Here is a 19,406-nt window from a genome sequence, read left to right on the forward strand (position 1 = left end):
TGGAGGGGTCCTCGTTGAAGCAGGTGGAGGGGTCCTCGTTAAAGGAGGTGGAGGGGTCCTCGTTGAAGCAGGTGGAGGGGTCCTCGTCGAAGGAGGTGGAGGGTCCTCGTCGAAGCAGGTGGAGGGTCCTCGTTGAAGCAGGTGGAGGGGTCCTCGTCGAAGTTGTTGAGGTGGTTCTAGAGGAAGAAGAAGGAGTGGAGCTCGTCCAAAATGCAGCTGTTGTAGAGATGTAGTTGCTGCAGAAGAAGCAGGAGTTGGTCTCGTCGAAAAAGCTGAAAAGTTCTCAGAGGAGCAGAAAGAGCAGCTGAGCGCTGTGGGGGTCGGTAAACGACTGAGGCTCAACGTTCGTTCTACCGTTCTAGATTGTGACCTGGGTTCCACCTACGTTCTCTTACAGTTTAAAGGGAAACATGTTCAGTGTCTCCATGGCGACAGAGAGCGAAAATAACAGGGTTATCTAGAAAGGAGTTCAGGGACTAGTGAGGTTCTCCATTTACACTGAGGACTGAGTTCCCCACCCTCAGGTTCTGCACACAGTAGCGCTAAGAACCACGTTTGTCCCCCAGAAGTAGCTAGAAGTACCTCTATATCTGTTCTAGACATTGTTCTAGACTCTGAACACACAAAATCCACCTAGATATAAAGTTACCATTTGATCATGATCTCCAGAAGCTTTACAATCAGCCATAACATTAAAACCACTGAAATCAATAACGTTGATCATCTGCTTTTACAGTGGCGCCTTTCAAAAGGTTCAACAATGGACTAAAGTATTGGGACACCTGCTCGTTCAGCGTTAATTTCTGAAATCTAGGGTATTAAAATAGGTTTTCCTGCTTCTGTTGGAGTAACTGTCTCTTTCTACTAGATGTTGAAAATTGCTTTGAGGATTTGATTGCATTCAGCGATAAGAGTCACTGTTAGTGAGGGCAGGATGTTGGAGCATCACCAGCCCACAGTGTTGTACTCGTCTTCAGATCCTGCTGTTCTGATAGAATAAAAAAGTCACAGAAAAAACTTTACTTTTATTCAAATTTATGCAAATGATGGTGTTTTTTATGTTTAAAAATCACAATATATCACCTTGCTCACAGTATCACATTATATCACAGTATATTGGACCGTAACCCCTGTGTGATGAGGAACATCCTGGTACATCCAGCCTCTATCAGACATCTATCCTCTATTAAAAGGCTTCTGTATCTGTTATCAGTTCACATTATGTGTCCTTTATCTTCATTCATAATGTTCATCACTGTTAGCTTTTAGCCTCGCCCCCGCTCGCTTCCTCAGGTTTGTCTTCCTCAAGTCTCACCAGTGAAAACATAAGCTGCTGTTTCCTGTTGATTGGTGATCAGCTCCAGTTATATAAATATATATAAATATAGAAACTGTGTGTTTTTGAATTTGTATTATTTTGTGAGCTTTTGCACAGAAAAGTGGACTGGAGGTGCTTAAACTTAGCACAAAAAATAAGGACATTTATGTTTCATGACAGAGAAGATTTGGCAAATTTCTGGCAGAATTCCCATTTATAAAGGAAATGAACAGACTTTCCAACGGTATAAGATTTATTCCCAAGAAGCATTATTACACCAATCAAATAACCTGCCAATCACACATTAACTTACTTTTTGTGGTGGTTTATATATATCTAAGAACCTTAAACTGTAAGTGAAAGTCAACCCAAATATATTTGATTAAGTTATTTGAGAGAATAGAGAATTTCCTGTTTTCTATTAAAAAGTAAAAAATATACATAAAAAAGACTTTTTTTTACCCTGAACTAAACTCTCATTAAGAATGGACCAATAGAAACACTCCAAAATGACCTGGATTAAAGTCTTATTACATTGGCTTCTATTGAAAGGTGAGAAGGTGTTTTGTGGGACAGTGATGATACATGTATGTGTGGATTCGTGTAAATCCTAAAGGTGGTTTCAAAGCTGGTTTAATTTGAAACAAACTGTAAGGCAATTATAATGCAGTAGCGCCCCCGTGTGGACATACTGGCTCAAGATTGTTCATGGGTCCTTTAATTTAATACCAGTTCAATTCTGAATATTAATACATGCATTTCTTAAATAGCAATTATTTCAGTTGATTGTTTTATTGATGTGCAAGATGAACAACGATGACCATGTTTATTAGTTGCTTTTTAAATATTTATTTGGTGCAGCATCTGTTATCAACAATGATGACCCTTTTTTATATTATCATATTTAAATAAGAATATGAAACAATAAAGAAATGTGCTATTATTAAGTTTCCTAACTCTCTGTCATTACAGAGTTAACTTTGTGTGGTGTGGTGGAGGCCAGTCTGTTCCTGCAGAGTTGATGCACTACTGGACTGACTGGCCTCAGCTAACAGATGGTGGAATACGATGGATGACATCACTGGAAGGTGTTCCCTAATGTGTGAGATCTAAACCTTCCTGTAGTCTGGACCAGTGTCAGCTGCAGTGTTGAGGCTCCATCACACCGAATGGACAGAGAGAAAAAGACAGAAATGTGGGGTTAGATGGACTGTATCTACACAGAGTTCTCTAATACTCACAATAAACAGATACTGAAATAAAAACCGTGAAGAGTGACCATGTGAGACTGTAAGCTTTGCGAGTGGACGGGGCTACGCCTTTTGTCATGTAACTTTTTGCAGAGTCTAATAGTGAGTACTATAGTACTATAGTGAGCTCTATAATTCAGGATTAAAAGAGAGGTTGGCTGACATGGAGTTGGATCCTGATGTGCTGAAGGTTCGAGACGCCTGAAATCCTGCAACCCAAAACGGGAAAGACCATCAGCGACAGAATTGCATTGTCCCGGAATATGTTCAGCAGTTAATATGAAATAATGAATAACCGATTGCCAAGTTTTGCCAAGAAAATCATACAAAAGATGCAAAACAAATGTCAGCTTTACAGCAAAACAGAACCGAGAAGAGTACTTAACACCAGCTCAAAAGGTCTTTGAAGAAAGAACTTTGCTGTGTCTTGCGGGACGAAGGCACCGAGGGCACATAGACTTGGGGAGGGGTTGTTAAAATGATTACACAGAGGAATACCCCTGTAGGAAAGGTACGCCACCTGTCCAGAGAAGTGCTTACAGATTCAGCACCAGGGAGAGCGCCCGGGACAACACCAAGGCAAACCTTGGGGCAGAGGGAAGGCACCTGGCTGTGAGACCCACACATGGAACAAGAAATGGCGGACCAACAGCTCCGTGTACACAACAGACCAATCCAGATGATTTAAACGAGTTAAACGACGAGTTAAACAGTGCGATAAAAGACGCTGACTTTGCGGAAAACGACTTATGATACTCATAACCTTGAATGATGTCAGATCTCACCTGGGAGCAAACCACCGCAGCGGCGGGAGGAACAAAAGGCAATGCTGATGATGCTGCATTGGAGTCTCCTGATAGAACTTTCACTAGAGCTTTCATTTCTCTAATACTGACAGATGGTGGAATACAATAGACATCATTAGTGGAAGGGTTTCCCTAATGTGTGAGATCATATGGTGAATGGAAGTCAGCTGCAGTGTTGAGGCTCCATCACACCGACAGACAGAGACAGAAAAGTAAAAGAAAGAAATGTGGGGTTAGATGGACTATATTGGACCTTCTTATCTACACAGAATTCTCTAATACCAAAAATAAACTTACAGAAATGAATAATAATTTAATAAATTAACAGGAGAGTGTGGTGAAGGCCAGTGAGTCTACCAGAGTCGGATTGAACTGACTGAGGCTCCATAACGCACACACATCATACATAAGAGGGAAAAAATGTGGGGTTAGATTGACTGTATTAGGTCTTCTCATATACACAGAGTTCTCTAATACTGAGAAAACACAGATACTAAAATTAATCGTTTACTTACAAGAGGGTGTGGTGGAGGCCAGTCAGTCCAGCAGAGTCGATGCACTGCTGGACTGACTGGATTAAGCTAGTCGATGTGGAAATGGACATCACAGCTGCCTGTCCTAGAACTCCAGTATGGAGGCTCCATCAGAGAGAAAAGGGAAAAACAGAAATGTGGGGTTAGACGTACTGTATTTCGCCTTTTACTCTACAAACAGTTCTTTAATACTGACAATAAACAGATACAGAAATGGACCATTTACTAACAGGAAGGTGGGGTGGAGGCCAGGTCGTCCAGTAAAGCCGATGCACTACTGGACTGACTGGCCTCAATTAACAGGTGGTGGAATAAGTGGTGGTCCCAAAACCTTCCTCTAGCCTGGATCAGTGTCAACTGCAGTCCTGAGGCTCCATCACACCGATGTACAGAGATAGAAAAGTAAAAGACAGAAATGTGGGGTTAGATGGACTGTATTTAACCTTTTAATCTACACAGAATTCTCTAATACCAAAAATAAACTTACAGAAATTAAGTTAAATTACTTACGGGAAGGATTGATGGAGGCCAGTCAGTCCAGCAGAGTCAGACTGAACTGACTGATTGAGGCTCCATAAAGCAGACACACATCATAAAGAGGAGGGAAACAGAGATATAGGGTTAGATGGGCTGTAATAGATCGCATAATTTAGACACAGTTCTTTAATACTGACAATAAACAGATACCACAATGGATTGTTTACTGACGGGTGGGTGGGGTGGAGGCCAGTCAGTCCAGCAGAGTCAATGCACTACTGGACTTACTGGCCTGAGCTAACAGATGATGGAATAAATGGTGATTCTAAAACCTTCCTGTAATCTCGACCAGAGTCATCTGCAGTGTTGAGGCTCCATCACACCGATGTACAGAGACAGAAAATTAAAAGAAAAAAATGTGGGGTTAGATGTACTGTATTCGCCCTTCTCATCTACACAGAGTTCTCTAATGCTGACAATAAACAGATTGTGAAGGCCATTCATTCCTGGACTGACTGATTGAGGCTCCATAACGCAGACGCACGTCATATAGAGAAAGGAAACAGAAAAGTGGGGTCAGAGGGACTGAAATTAACAGTCTACGGACACAGACATCTAATCCTGACAAATAAATAGAACAAATACACAAGGAAATGAATTAAATAAATGACTCACAGTATTGTTTGGGGGGATGTGCTGGACGCCAGTCAGTCCAGTAGAGTCAGGGCACCTGCAAAGAAACAGAAAAAGAGTGGAGAGGCACTGCAAAAGTTTTAAAACACAAAATGGACAAATTCAACTACAAATAACACTGAATTACAGAAAATAAATAGAAAAGAACCTCACCTTATTTAATAAAACACACAAACACAACCTATATTACAACATACTAGAGAATTTATTAATTAATAAATATACTTATATTAATTAAACATTAATAATAACCATGCAAAAAAATCCTCAGATTTTTTAAAATTAATATATTAAAACTTTATTAAATAGGGGGAAGTCTTAGAGTGGGGGTTAAATGAGCTGTAAATGAATTTGAAATAATTAATAGAAGTATAATAGAATTAATAGGGAAGGTAGGGAGGGGTTAAAGAAAATAAAAGAAAATGATGACTTATTCCAAAGCCTCCAGGCTGTCCAGGAGCTGGTTGACGTGGCTCCCGACTAACTCCCACACGGCTGCGGCCACAGATACAGGGTCCTCGTACACAGACTCCTCCAGAGCAAAGATGGCCCCCAGGAAGCGCATCAGTGCGTTCTGAAAGCAATCAGAAGAAGAGGCTGTTGTCAAAGGAGGCAAACAAAACCCTTAAATCTACACCATGTCTGCTCTGAATGTCTGGAGGAGAAGCTGTGAGGTTCTCTCTTCTGTTTTGTAAAGAATTCTGAGGGTTACCTGGACCAGGAGCTGGTACTGCTGAGCCCCAGCACTGCTCTGCTCGGTGGTAGCAGAGAAAGAGGAAATCATGGCCATGAGATGATCCAGAAATCCCCCAGCCATCTGCAACAGTGTGAGAAATGGTACAGATGTGAGAAAGGCTGCTTAGTTCTGTGTAGGCTCTAATATCTAGAACACAACACACGCAAGAACTGAAAACGTCTCTTACCGGACAGATCGGAGGTCTCCCTCCAGCCTGAAGACCAAGGATCACCACCTCATAGACGATGTCTATAAAGTTGAAGTGCTGAATCTGAGAGTAGGAGGAAACACCAGGGTCAGAAGAACCATCCATTTTTCTACGAGGTACAAAGGTTTTCACTCAAGCCTGGTTAATGAAACTCACCCCAATCTGCGCCAGCTCCTCTTCAATTCCTTGATGGCAAGAAGGATCCTGAGCCAACGCAAGCAGTCGGTCGTACGCCAGCAGGAAGACGACCAGATTCTGCAGGATGAACAGAGAGATGTTTAAAATCACATTCATTCATTTTCATCACAGTGTTTTAAGTGTTTCGTGTTCATGTAGTTACCCTGTCGTTGAGATCGGCCAGGTCACTGAGAACTGCCTTGCCGGCCTCACAGACGTACTCTCTGCGCTCCGCGTCGCTCAGCAGGAACTACAGGAATGAAGAACGGGATGTTAGAGAAGGAAGAACACAAGACACAACTGAAGACCTTGAGATGTGAAAAAGTACTTTCATGGGTTGCCACTTACAGTGAAGGCCAGACGCAGGGCATTCCGCTTTGGGGAGGTTCCTGATCCCCTGAATGGTTGAGAAGGCACTGTGGGAAAAAGAGCAAATCTCCCATTTCAGAATCAACACAAACACCTCAATTCTGTTTACAGTGTACAGAACTTAAGCGGCTGTGACACTTACTGCAAAGCGGGCACCTCCCTCGCTGCAGCGTTGCCTCCAGTCGCCTGTAAGACCAAATATTCCACTTTATTTAATGCTGAACAGAATTGGAAACGGTACAACGACGCCTCATAACACTAGTGTGATTAGTTTTACCTCAGGAGCTGGTCCGGGCTGAGGCCAGTCAGAAGAGCTGGACTCCTGCTGAGGCTCTGGCTGGCAGGTGGTGTCCTCAGGCCATGAGTTGGCAAAGGAGGTCCACCCTGATACGTGTGGAGCACCTGTAAAACAAACAACACACACTCTATACATCACATCTCAAGCTGGGGAGAAGTGTAGCGTGTTGGCTTTCTGAGGTACGTTCTACAAGAACATGCAGATCAGTTCTGACTAGAACATGCTAAAGTTACCTGAAAGTCTCCAGATGATTTGGGGGTGGAGCGCTTGGTGAAGCGGCCGGACACTACACGGTGCAGGTGACCTTCGATGCGCTACAAAGACACAGGGCATTACCCTGTGAGTCAAAGGCCATGAGGAAGCTAGACTTAGGAGAACGTGGCTGAGACGTCTTACCTCAGCAAAGGTCACCTGTGCTGCCGATGCGAACCAGATGGGGGCCTGAAAGAGAGAGGTTAGAGGGTTCATATGAATCACGTGAAGAATAATTAATTACATATAAAAAATAATAGAGTAACAGAAACAACTAGAAGTGGAAGAGTTTATCTACCTCCTCAGAAGGTAGAAGAAGGTTGAAGAAGTCGTTGGTGAGGATCCACCACGACTGGGTCACGTCCCCCCGCATCAGGAGCACGTGGTGTCGGCGCACACAGATCTTCTGCAGAATAAAAAAACACACGCAAGTAAGACGCAAAGCTCCAGATACGAGTAACTATACCAAAGGATTCCTCACCTGCTGGTGTGGGTTGAGCCACAGTCTGTAGGAGAAGTGCTAACTCTACCACATAGGAACCATACAGACATGAGTAACCGTACTAAATGAGGGTTCTTCCCCACAGGAGGAAGTGCATACCTGGTTGTCCCGGATGTACCACCGCCGGTAGGAGAACCTTAGGGTCCAGATGGAACTGAGCACATCCTTGGGGCAATGATCCAGGATCAGCTGCTCCAGAAAGCGCCTGGGACACTGCAATGAGACACGGCAGAAAGACTGCAATGATCTGCATCCTATTAAATCATCTCTGCAGTATAAAGTATCTAGAACCTCCCAAATTCCAGTTAAACCAACTGCATCATTTCTCTTACCCGGTACGGAATCACAGATCCAAACGGAGGGCTGAGGGTAAGCTGTCCGTCCTCCGCAGTGATGACCAGATGAATCGCTGGGTCTGAAAAAGAGAAACAGTGAAGACACCCCTCCTATCTTGAATACAGGACAGTGTGAGTCACATCCTCCATCTTGTAAACCTAGCTAACCTAGCTAAGTACCCTAGCTAACTTAGCTAGCTAGCTTCAGACAGACCTCTGTTTCGCTGCTTAGCTTCTCCAACACTCAAATACACAAACACAGCTAGTGAGCACATTTTTACATGAGTCTATCTTTCGGCTTTAACGCTTTAAAGAGCTCTAGCTACCTTTTGCTGCGGTCTGGACAGCGGCATTGACGGTCCTCGGTGTCCGCTGTCGATCTCGGGACCTGCGGGCAGAGAGGACATAATAAGCTCCGGCAGTGGCAGCTGCGACCCCAGCTGCGAACAGGAGGGGGCGCAAACGGAGCTCCACCGCCGGGGGGCAAAGAGCGAAGACGCTGCGCATCGTGGAAACAGCTGAAGTCGCTCTTCTAGAAGGAGATGGAGGGTCCTCGTTGAAGGAGGTGGAGGGTCCTCGTCGAAGGAGGTAGAGGAGTCCTCGTTAAAGGAGATGGAGGGGTCCTCGTTAAAGCAGGTGGAGGGGTCCTCGTCGAAGGAGGTGGAAGGGTCCTCGTTAAAGGAGGTGGAGGGGTCCTCGTTGAAGCAGGTGGAGGGGTCCTCGTTAAAGGAGGTGGAGAGGTCCTAGTTGAAGGAGGTGGAGGGGTCCTCGTCGAAGTTGTTGAGGTGGTTCTAGAGGAAGAAGAAGGAGTGGAGCTCGTCCAAAATGCAGCTGTTGTAGAGATGTAGTTGCTGCAGAAGAAGCAGGAGTTGGTCTCGTCGAAAAAGCTGAAAAGTTCTCAGAGGAGCAGAAAGAGCAGCTGAGCGCTGTGGGGGTCGGTAAACGACTGAGGCTCAACGTTCGTTCTACCGTTCTAGATTGTGACCTGGGTTCCACCTACGTTCTCTTACAGTTTAAAGGGAAACATGTTCAGTGTCTCCATGGCGACAGAGAGCGAAAATAACAGGGTTATCTAGAAAGGAGTTCAGGGACTAGTGAGGTTCTCCATTTACACTGAGGACTGAGTTCCCCACCCTCAGGTTCTGCACACAGTAGCGCTAAGAACCACGTTTGTCCCCAAGAAGTAGCTAGAAGTACCTCTATATCTGTTCTAGATCTGTTTCTGAGAAGCAAGACAGCTTTTTTTGTGATCAAGAATTTTTATTTCACAAAACAACCAACAACAAGGGTATGGGGGCAACAGACGACTCCAAGCGAAGTCCAGGAGTAGTTCAGTTTTGTAGGATTGCCTTTTTAGCTGCAGTAAATCCAGTAAATGTCAGACCCTCAGTATCGTGCTCTCCCCCAGGGGGGTTGCGAGCTGCCTCCCACAGGCCCAAATAAGGACTTCTGTTCTATTTCCGTTCATGTGTGTCGATTCAGAGACTCGGTTCGTGTTCGTTTACGTTCATGTGTGTTTGGTTCAGTTCGTTTGTGTTCACGTGTGTTTCGGTTTTGATTGTTTTTGTTCCTTGTTTAAGTCATGCGTTTCACCTGAGGCTGGCGGTACTTAAGGAGCCTGGACGTCTTAGTCCGAGGCCAAATTGCATGTTTGGAACCGAGAGGCAGCTCGAGAGGTGTGTTAGGACCAGCTTCTGTTCGACTTCCTTGTTCGTAAGCAGGCCATCCGGCCATCCAAGGACTCAGCGAGGCTCGCTCACTCTCAGCCAAGATAGACCCATGACTCTCATTCCAGCTAGGCGACCCACGCTCACACAGTAGTACCACGTTTGGTCGGCCTAGCCGTTTTTGGTTCTGCAGCTGGTCTCCTAGCTCTCTTCCCTTCATTTAGAAGTAGTCTCAGCGCCGGTCTAGCGCGTCTTTAGTTCACCCCTGGTTGCCCCAGGCTCTGCCTGCAGGTTTTCGTTAGAGTCCCCCAGTCTTAGGTGTGTTTGTTTTCGCCCTCTGGTTTTTCAAGTTTGTGTCGTGTTCATCTGTATGCCTTTGTGTTCATCCCTCTGTGTCTGGCCTAACCCGCCATGACAGTAAACAGTAGTTTATTCTGTATGACCTTTAACCCTATATTGGAGTTGTCATTCCGGAGACTCAAACATGGGTCATAATTTCACTCAATTTCCAGTAAATCAGACAACACTGAATTGATCTATTTCCAGAGTTTTCCCAGAACATATTTAAAATGGACCAGCAGCAGTGTTGGTACATATATGACAATGATTGGTAGTTTGGAGCTTCATTTTAAATCTTCTATATGGTGTCAGGTATGCTCTGTGAATGACCTTAAAATCAGTAAGTTGATGTGTTACATTTTTGGAAGGCCTGTTAAGATCAGACCAAGTAGTTCCCCATTCTGGAGTATGATTTAAGGCAGCAAGCTCTCTGTTCCATGATGCAGCAACTGAAAGAGGTTTCATAGTAGCTTCAATCAACTTGCGGTAGATCCTGGATACACATCCTTTGGAGGGCATATATGGTTGGATCCGATCCAGCTATGGGAAAGCACCATGGAAGCCCATAGGTTTTTAACCCTGAAATGCTCTATAAAACATCAAATTCCTTCATTACAGATTGAATGGAGACATCCACGCTGTCTAAACACAGAAGAATGTCATCAGCGTAAAGCGAAATAAAGTTGCTGTGATCTTGAATTGTGATAGGAAATATTGAGGATTGTTGAACAGCTTGTGCTAAAGGTTCTAAAGACAGACAAAATCAATGGGGGGAGATTGGACACCCTTGTCTAGTCCCACGCTCTAGCTGAAATGCAGGGGACATTAGATTGTTGGTTAATACTGATGCTGCAGGAGAATGATACAGTGTTCGCAGCACTGAAATAAACGTTGTACCCAAACCCAAAATGTTCAGGGACTGCTCACATATAACTCCACTCAGCCTATCAAAGGCTTTCTCCACGTCCAAAGAGAGAACTGCACAAGAGCTAGGAAATGTAGGTGCAGCGTCCAAAATCTGAAATAATCTCCGGATATTATCTGAGGCAGGACAGCCATTTATGAACCCAGTTTGGTCTTCCCTTATTAAAGCAGGTTCCACAGTTTCCAACAGCAAAGAGAGAACCTTAGCAAATAATTTGACGTCGCTACAAATAAGAGAAACAGGCCTGTAGCTTGAACATTGTAACAGGTCTTTTCCTTTCCAGGAATCCAGTATAAGAGGTCCCACTAAATCCCAAAGTTCCACATACAAATCAGGTGGGGAGCCATCCAGACCCAAAGCAAGAGAGCTGTGTGGAGAAACTGCTCACTCAGGTGAAAATCTCCAATGAACAGTTTTTGTTGTGGTTTTAAATCACTTCAGCATGCTTCCAATAATGAGCTTCAGCCTAAAAGACAAATTCAGTGGAGATGCTGGGGATTGAACCCAGGACCTCATACATGCAAAGCATGCGCTCTACCACAAAGCTACATCCCCAACTGGCTGCAGGTTGTTGGCAATGTGCCCATGGGACAAGCCAAAGCTTTAAACTTACAGCAAGGGAAGAGTTAAAATCCTGCATAGTCAGCATTTTAACATAGTAAGCTCGAACATCATATATGATAGGGCATGCAAAAGCTACCAGCAAAGTGACATTGGGCAGAATCTTCCAAGAAAGAAGGCACAGACGGGGGTCGAACCCATGATCTTCTTTTTACAAGACCAACGCCTTGCCACTTGGCCACCATGCCTGCCAAACAACCCACCTAGTCCCATGACTCTATGCCTCAACTGGTCACCTAACAATTCTTGGCTGACTCAATGAATAAATTCTTGCTAAATGCTCAGTTTGACCTTTTAGCAAAAGTTGGTGTGACCTCTGCTTCAGTACAAGAATTTGCATGTACTCCCATCCTGGACACCTTGCAACACATGTGGCAGAACTTGTCTAGAACTAAATGTCTGGTTTGTGTTTCTCTGAAGTTGCAAAGAAATACTCTAATAGGTCAGACAATGAAGAAAAATTCCTGATCCACGTAGTCTGAAGTTGCAAAAAACAGCCCAGCAGGTTATAACATGGAGATGCAAGGGTTTGAACCCTGGACCTCATACATGCAAAGCATACTCTCTACCACTGAGCTACATCCCAAACTTGCTGTAGGTTGTCGACAATGTGCCCATGGGACAAGACAACGCTTTAAACTTACAGTGAGGGCAGAGTTAAAATCCTGCATAGTCAGCATATTAACATAGTAAGCTGGAACATCATATATGATGGGGCATGCAAAAGCTACCAGCAAAGTGACATTGGGCAGAATCTTCCAAGAACGAAGGCACGGACAGGGGTCGAACCCATGATCTTCGGTTTAGAAGACCGACGCCTTACCACATGGCCACCACGCCAGCTCATCAACTGTGCTAGTCCCATGACTCTATGCCTCAACCGGTCTCCTGACAATTCTTGGCTGACTCAATGAATAAAATTCTTGCTAAATGCTCAGTTTGACCTTTTAGCAAACGTTGGTGTGACCTCTGCTTCAGTACAAGAATGTGCATGTACTCCCATCCTGGGCACCGTGCAAGACATGCGGCAGAATTTGTCTAGAACTAAATGTCTGGTTTGTGTTTCTCTGAAGTTGCATGGAAATACTCTAAAAGGTCAGACAGTGAAGAAAAATTCCTGATCCTCGTAGTCTGAAGTTGCAAAAAACAGCCCAGCAGGTTATAACATGGAGATGCAGAGGATTGAACCCTGGACCTCATACATGCAAAGAATGCACTCTACCACTGAACTATATCCCCTCTGCCAATCTTCCGTTTGAGGAACCCAAGAGCATGAGTAAAAGTAAGACATTCAGCAAAAATGGGGGGGATTTGATTAACATGTAATAAAAGCTCCCATTAAGCTTCTTTTTGCTTGGAAAAGGCACGAACGGGGAACGAACCCGTGATCTTCGGTTTACAAGACAAACGGCTTGCCACTTGGCCATCGCGCCCACAGCCTTGTTTTTGAAATGGCGTGGAAGAACTGGACAAATGTACCTGTAAAAGCAACAGGAGTTATTTACCTGAGCATAACAGTAAACATCCTTCTGATACTGTCTCAGAAAATGCAAATCAAGCAAGTTCCTCCAGCAGCAAATGCCTTTTTAATGAATATTTTTTGTTGTGGTTTTGATTCACTTCAGCATGCTTCTAATAATGAGCTTCAGTCTAAAAGACAAATTCAGTGGAGATAGCGGGGATTGAACCCAGGACCTCAAACATTCAAAGCATGCGCTTTACCACTGAGCTACATCCCCTCTGCCAACCTTCTTTTTGAGGAACCCAAGAGCATGAGAAAAAATAAGACATTCAGCAAAGATGGGGAGGATTTGATTGAAATGTAATAAAAGCTCCCATTAAGCTTCTTTTTGCTTGGAAAAGGCACGAACCCGTGATCTTCGGTTTACAAGACCGACGCCTTGCCACTTGGCCATCGCGCCCACAGCCTTGGTTTTGAATTGGCGTGGAAGCACTGGACAAATGTACCTGTAAAAGCAACTGGAGTTAATTACCTGAGCATAACAGCAAACATTCTTCTGATACTGTCTCAGAACATGCAAATCAAGCAAGTTCCTCCAGCTGCAAATGCCTTTTTAATGAAAAGTTTTTGTTGTGGTTTTGATTCACTTCAGCATGCTTCCAATAATGAGCTTCAGTCTAAAAGACAAATTCAGTGGAGATGCTGGGGATTGAACCCAGGACCTCATACATGCAAAGCATACGCTCTACCACTGAGCTACATCCCCTCTGCCAATCTTCTGTTTGAGGAACCCAAGAGCATGAGTAAAAGTAAGACATACAGCAAAGATGGGGAGGATTTGATTGACATGTAATAAAAGCTCCCATTAAGCTTCTTTTTGCTTGGAAAAGGCACGAACGGGAATCGAACCCATGATCTTCGGTTACCTGAGCATAACAGTAAACATTCTTCTGTTACTGTCTCAGAACATGCAAATCAAGCAAGTTCCTCCAGCTGCAAATGCCTTTTTAATGAACAGTTTTTGTTGTGGTTTTGATTCATTTCAGCATGCTTCGAATAATGAGCTTCAGACTAAAAGACAAATTCAGTGGAGATGCTGGGGATTGAACCCAGGACCTCATACATGCAAAGCATGCGCTCTACCACTGAGCTACATCCCCAAATTGCTGCAGGTTGTTGACAATGCGCCCATGGGACAAGCCAAAGCTTTAAACTTACAGTGAGGGCAGAGTTAAAATCCTGCATAGTCAGCATTTTTAACATAGTAAGCTGGAACATCATATATGATGGGGCATGCAAAGGCTACCAGCAAAGTGACATTGGGCAGAATCTTCCAAGAAAGAAGGCACGGACTGGGGTCGAACCCATGATCTTCAGTTTACGAGACCGACGCCTTACCACTTGGCCACCATGCCAGCTCATCAAATGTTCAAGTCCCATAACTCTGTGCCTCAACCGGTCTCCTGACAATTCTTGGCTGACTCAATGAATAAAATTCTTGCTAAATGCTCAGTTTGAACTTTTAGCAAACGTTGGTGTGACCTCTGCTTCAGTACAAGAATGTGCATGTACTCCCATCCTGGGCACCTTGCAACACATGCGGCAGAATTTGTCTAGAACTAAATGTCTGGTTTGTGTTTCTCTGAAGTTGCAAAGAAATACTCTAAAAGGTCAGACAATGAAGAAAAATTCCTGATCCTTGTAGTCTGAAGTTGCAAAAACCTGCCCAGCAGGTTATAACATGGAGATGCAGGTGATTGAACCCTGGACCTCATACATGCAAAGCATGCGCTTTACCACTGAGATACATCCCCACTGCCAATCTTCTGTTTACGGAACCAGAGAGCATGAGTAAAAGTAAGACATTCAGCAAAGATGGGGAGGATTTGATTGACATGTAATAAAAGCTCCCATTAAGCTTCTTTTTGCTTGGAAAAGGCATGAACGGGGATTGAACCCGTGATCTTCGGTTTACAAGACCAACGCCTTGCCACTTGGCCATCACGCCCACAGCCTTGGTTTTTAATTGGCGTGGAAGCACTGCACAAATGTACCTGTAAAACAACAGGAGTTAATTACCTGAGCATAACAGTAAACATTCTTCTGATACTGTCTCAGAACATGCAAATCAAGCAAGTTCCTCCAGCTGCAAATGCCTTTTTAATGAAAAGTTTTTGTTGTGGTTTTGATTCACTTCAGCATGCTTCCAATAATGAGCTTCAGTCTAAAAGACAAATTCAGTGGAGATGCTGGGGATTGAACCCAGGACCTCATACATGCAAAGCATACGCTCTACCACTGAGCTACATCCCCTCTGCCAATCTTCTGTTTGAGGAACCCAAGAGCATGAGTAAAAGTAAGACATACAGCAAAGATGGGGAGGATTTGATTGACATGTAATAAAAGCTCCCATTAAGCTTCTTTTTGCTTGGAAAAGGCACGAACGGGAATCGAACCCATGATCTTCGGTTACCTGAGCATAACAGTAAACATTCTTCTGTTACTGTCTCAGAACATGCAAATTAAGCAAGTTCCTCCAGCTGCAAATGCCTTTTTAATGAACAGTTTTTGTTGTGGTTTTGATTCATTTCAGCATGCTTCGAATAATGAGCTTCAGACTAAAAGACAAATTCAGTGGAGATGCTGGGGATTGAACCCAGGACCTCATACATGCAAAGCATGCGCTCTACCACTGAGCTACATCCCCAAATTGCTGCAGGTTGTTGACAATGCGCCCATGGGACAAGCCAAAGCTTTAAACTTACAGTGAGGGCAGAGTTAAAATCCTGCATAGTCAGCATTTTTAACATAGTAAGCTGGAACATCATATATGATGGGGCATGCAAAGGCTACCAGCAAAGTGACATTGGGCAGAATCTTCCAAGAAAGAAGGCACGGACTGGGGTCGAACCCATGATCTTCAGTTTACGAGACCGACGCCTTACCACTTGGCCACCATGCCAGCTCATCAAATGTTCAAGTCCCATAACTCTGTGCCTCAACCGGTCTCCTGACAATTCTTGGCTGACTCAATGAATAAAATTCTTGCTAAATGCTCAGTTTGAACTTTTAGCAAACGTTGGTGTGACCTCTGCTTCAGTACAAGAATGTGCATGTACTCCCATCCTGGGCACCTTGCAACACATGCGGCAGAATTTGTCTAGAACTAAATGTCTGGTTTGTGTTTCTCTGAAGTTGCAAAGAAATACTCTAAAAGGTCAGACAATGAAGAAAAATTCCTGATCCTTGTAGTCTGAAGTTGCAAAAACCTGCCCAGCAGGTTATAACATGGAGATGCAGGTGATTGAACCCTGGACCTCATACATGCAAAGCATGCGCTTTACCACTGAGATACATCCCCACTGCCAATCTTCTGTTTACGGAACCAGAGAGCATGAGTAAAAGTAAGACATTCAGCAAAGATGGGGAGGATTTGATTGACATGTAATAAAAGCTCCCATTAAGCTTCTTTTTGCTTGGAAAAGGCATGAACGGGGATTGAACCCGTGATCTTCGGTTTACAAGACCAACGCCTTGCCACTTGGCCATCACGCCCACAGCCTTGGTTTTTAATTGGCGTGGAAGCACTGCACAAATGTACCTGTAAAACAACAGGAGTTAATTACCTGAGCATAACAGTAAACATTCTTCTGATACTGTCTCAGAACATGCAAATCAAGCAAGTTCCTCCAGCTGCAAATGCCTTTTTAATGAAAAGTTTTTGTTGTGGTTTTGATTCACTTCAGCATGCTTCCAATAATGAGCTTCAGTCTAAAAGACAAATTCAGTGGAGATGCTGGGGATTGAACCCAGGACCTCATACATGCAAAGCATACGCTCTACCACTGAGCTACATACCCTCCGCCAATCTTCTGTTTGAGGAACCCAAGAGCATGAGTAAAAGTAAGACATACAGCAAAGATGGGGAGGATTTGATTAACATGTAATAAAAGCTCCCATTAAGCTTCTTTTTGCTTGGAAAAGGCACGAATGGGGATCGAACCCGTGATCTTCGGTTACCTGAGCATAACAGTAAAAATTCTTCTGATACTGTCTCAGAACATGCAAATCAAGCAAGTTCCTCCAGCTGCAAATGCCTTTTTAATGAACAGTTTTTGTTGTGGTTTTGATTCACTTCAGCATGCTTCCAATAATGAGCTTCAGTCTAAAAGACAAATTCAGTGGAGATGCTGGGGATTGAACCCAGGACCTCATACATGCAAAGCATGCGCTCTACCACTGAGCTAAATCCCCAACTGGCTGTAGGTTGTTGACAATGTGCCCATGGGACAAGCCAATGCTTTAAACTTACAGTGAGGGCAGAGTTAAAATCCTGCATAGTCAGCATTTTAACATAGTAAGCTGGAACATCATATATGATGGGGCGTGCAAAAGCTACCAGCAAAGTGACATTGGGCAGAATCTTCCAAGAAAGAAGGCACGGACAGGGGTCGAACCCATGATCTTCGGTTTGCGAGACTGACGCCTTACCACACGGCCACCACGCCAGCTCACCAACTGTGCTAGTCCCATGACTAATAGCCTCAACCGGTCTCCTGACAATTCTTGGCTGACTCAATGAATAAAATTCTTGCTAAATGCTCAGTTTGACCTTTTAGCAAACGTTGGTGTGACCTCTGCTTCAGTACAAGAATGTGCATGTACTCTCATCCTGGGCACCTTGCAACACATGCGGCAGAATTTGTCTAGAACTAAATATCTGGTTTGTGTTTCTCTGAAGTTGCAAAGAAATACTCTAATAGGTCAGACAATGGAGAAAAATTCCTGATCCTCGTAGTCTGAAGTTGCAAAAACCTGCCCAGCAGGTTATAACATGGAGATGCAGGGGATTGAACCCTGGACCTCAAACATTCAAAGCATGCGCTTTATCACTGAGCTACATCCCCTCTGCCAACCTTCTTTTTGAGGAACCCAAGAGCATGAGAAAAAATAAGACATTCAGCAAAGATGGGGAGGATTTGATTGACACGTAATAAAAGCTCCCTTTAAGTTTCTTTTTGCTTAGAAAAGGCACGAACGGGGATCGAACCCGTGATCTTCGGTTTACAAGACCGACGCCTTGCCACTTGGCCATCGCGCCCAAAGCTTTGGTTTTGAATTGGCGTGGAAGCACTGGACAAATGTACCTGTAAAAGCAACTGGAGCTAATTACCTGAGCATAACAGCAAACATTCTTCTGATACTGTCTCAGAACATGCAAATCAAGCAAGTTCCTCCAGCTGCAAATGCCTTTTTAATGAACAGTTTTTGTTGAGGTTTTGATTCACTTCAGCATGCTTGGAATAATGAGCTTCAGTCTAAACGACAAATTCAGTGGAGATGCTGGGGATTGAACCCAGGACCTCATACATGCAAAGCATGCGCTCTACCACTGAGCTACATCCCCAAATTGCTGCAGGTTGTTGACAATGTGCCCATGGGACAAGCCAAAGCTTTAAACTTACAGTGAGGGCAGAGTTAAAATCCTGCATAGTCAGCATTTTAACATAGTAAGCTGGAACATCATATATGATGGGGCATGCAAAAACTACCAGCAAAGTGACATTGGGCAGAATCTTCCAAGAAAGAAGGCACGGACGGGGGTCGAACCCATGACTTTCGGTTTACGAGACCGACGACTTACCACTTGGCCAACATGCCAGCTCATCAACTGTGTTAGTTCCATGACTCTATGCCTCAACCGGTCTCCTGACAATTCTTGGCTGACTCAATGAATAAAATTCTTGCTAAATGCTCAGTTTGAACTTTTAGCAAACGTTGGTGTGACCTCTCCTTCAGTACAAGAATGTGCATGTACTCCCATCCTGGGCACCTTGCAACACATGCGGCAGAATTTGTCTAGAACTAAATGTCTGGTTTGTGTTTCTCTGAAGTTGCAAAGAAATACTCTAAAAGGTCAGACAATGAAGAAAAATTCCTGATCCTTGTAGTCTGAAGTTGCAAAAACCTGCCCAGCCGGTTATAACATGGAGATGCAGGGGATTGAACCCTGGGCCTCATACATGCAAAGCATGCGCTTTACCAATGAGATACATCCCCACTGCCAATCTTCTGTTTACGGAACCAGAGAGCATGAGTAAAAGTAAGACATTCAGCAAAGATGGGGAGGATTTGATTGACATGTAATAAAAGCTCCCATTAAGCTTCTTTTTGCTTGGAAAAGGCATGAACGGGGATCAAACCAGTGATCTTCGGTTTACAAGACCAACGCCTTGCCACTTGGCCATCACGCCCAAGGCCTTGGTTTTTAATTGGCGTGGAAGCACTGGACAAATGTACCTGTAAAACAACAGGAGTTAATTACCTGAGCATAACAGTAAACATTCTTCTGATACTGTCTCAGAACATGCAAATCAAGCAAGTTCCTCCAGCTGCAAATGCCTTTTTAATGAACATTTTTTGTTGTGGTTTTGATTC

The 19,406-nt window shown here is 44.0% G+C and overlaps 14 non-coding genes across 14 annotated transcripts; all 14 read right to left on the bottom strand.

The window, feature by feature from the left end:
- Window positions 1-13,173: 13,173 nt before the first annotated feature.
- On the bottom strand, window positions 13,174-13,245 carry trnas-uga (transfer RNA serine (anticodon UGA)). Its single transcript has one exon. It is a non-coding gene; the product is annotated as a tRNA-Ser (tRNA).
- A 417-nt stretch (window positions 13,246-13,662) lies between these two features.
- trnaa-ugc (transfer RNA alanine (anticodon UGC)) lies at window positions 13,663-13,734 on the bottom strand. Its single transcript has one exon. It is a non-coding gene; the product is annotated as a tRNA-Ala (tRNA).
- A 322-nt stretch (window positions 13,735-14,056) lies between these two features.
- trnaa-ugc (transfer RNA alanine (anticodon UGC)) lies at window positions 14,057-14,128 on the bottom strand. Its single transcript has one exon. It is a non-coding gene; the product is annotated as a tRNA-Ala (tRNA).
- A 183-nt stretch (window positions 14,129-14,311) lies between these two features.
- trnat-cgu (transfer RNA threonine (anticodon CGU)) lies at window positions 14,312-14,383 on the bottom strand. Its single transcript has one exon. It is a non-coding gene; the product is annotated as a tRNA-Thr (tRNA).
- A 521-nt stretch (window positions 14,384-14,904) lies between these two features.
- On the bottom strand, window positions 14,905-14,976 carry trnat-ugu (transfer RNA threonine (anticodon UGU)). The gene has a single exon. It is a non-coding gene; the product is annotated as a tRNA-Thr (tRNA).
- Window positions 14,977-15,209: 233 nt separating this feature from the next.
- Window positions 15,210-15,281, bottom strand: trnaa-ugc (transfer RNA alanine (anticodon UGC)). Its single transcript has one exon. It is a non-coding gene; the product is annotated as a tRNA-Ala (tRNA).
- Window positions 15,282-15,603: 322 nt separating this feature from the next.
- Window positions 15,604-15,675, bottom strand: trnaa-ugc (transfer RNA alanine (anticodon UGC)). The gene has a single exon. It is a non-coding gene; the product is annotated as a tRNA-Ala (tRNA).
- Window positions 15,676-15,858: 183 nt separating this feature from the next.
- On the bottom strand, window positions 15,859-15,930 carry trnat-cgu (transfer RNA threonine (anticodon CGU)). The gene has a single exon. It is a non-coding gene; the product is annotated as a tRNA-Thr (tRNA).
- Window positions 15,931-16,451: 521 nt separating this feature from the next.
- trnat-ugu (transfer RNA threonine (anticodon UGU)) lies at window positions 16,452-16,523 on the bottom strand. Its single transcript has one exon. It is a non-coding gene; the product is annotated as a tRNA-Thr (tRNA).
- Window positions 16,524-16,756: 233 nt separating this feature from the next.
- trnaa-ugc (transfer RNA alanine (anticodon UGC)) lies at window positions 16,757-16,831 on the bottom strand. Its single transcript has one exon. It is a non-coding gene; the product is annotated as a tRNA-Ala (tRNA).
- A 972-nt stretch (window positions 16,832-17,803) lies between these two features.
- On the bottom strand, window positions 17,804-17,875 carry trnas-uga (transfer RNA serine (anticodon UGA)). The gene has a single exon. It is a non-coding gene; the product is annotated as a tRNA-Ser (tRNA).
- A 122-nt stretch (window positions 17,876-17,997) lies between these two features.
- Window positions 17,998-18,069, bottom strand: trnat-ugu (transfer RNA threonine (anticodon UGU)). The gene has a single exon. It is a non-coding gene; the product is annotated as a tRNA-Thr (tRNA).
- Window positions 18,070-18,303: 234 nt separating this feature from the next.
- On the bottom strand, window positions 18,304-18,375 carry trnaa-ugc (transfer RNA alanine (anticodon UGC)). Its single transcript has one exon. It is a non-coding gene; the product is annotated as a tRNA-Ala (tRNA).
- A 775-nt stretch (window positions 18,376-19,150) lies between these two features.
- On the bottom strand, window positions 19,151-19,222 carry trnat-ugu (transfer RNA threonine (anticodon UGU)). Its single transcript has one exon. It is a non-coding gene; the product is annotated as a tRNA-Thr (tRNA).
- Between the last annotated feature and the right edge of the window lie 184 nt (window positions 19,223-19,406).

The sequence above is a fragment of the Salminus brasiliensis genome, chromosome 6 (genome assembly GCF_030463535.1).
Source record: "Salminus brasiliensis chromosome 6, fSalBra1.hap2, whole genome shotgun sequence".
Taxonomy (NCBI): Eukaryota; Metazoa; Chordata; class Actinopteri; order Characiformes; family Bryconidae; genus Salminus; species Salminus brasiliensis.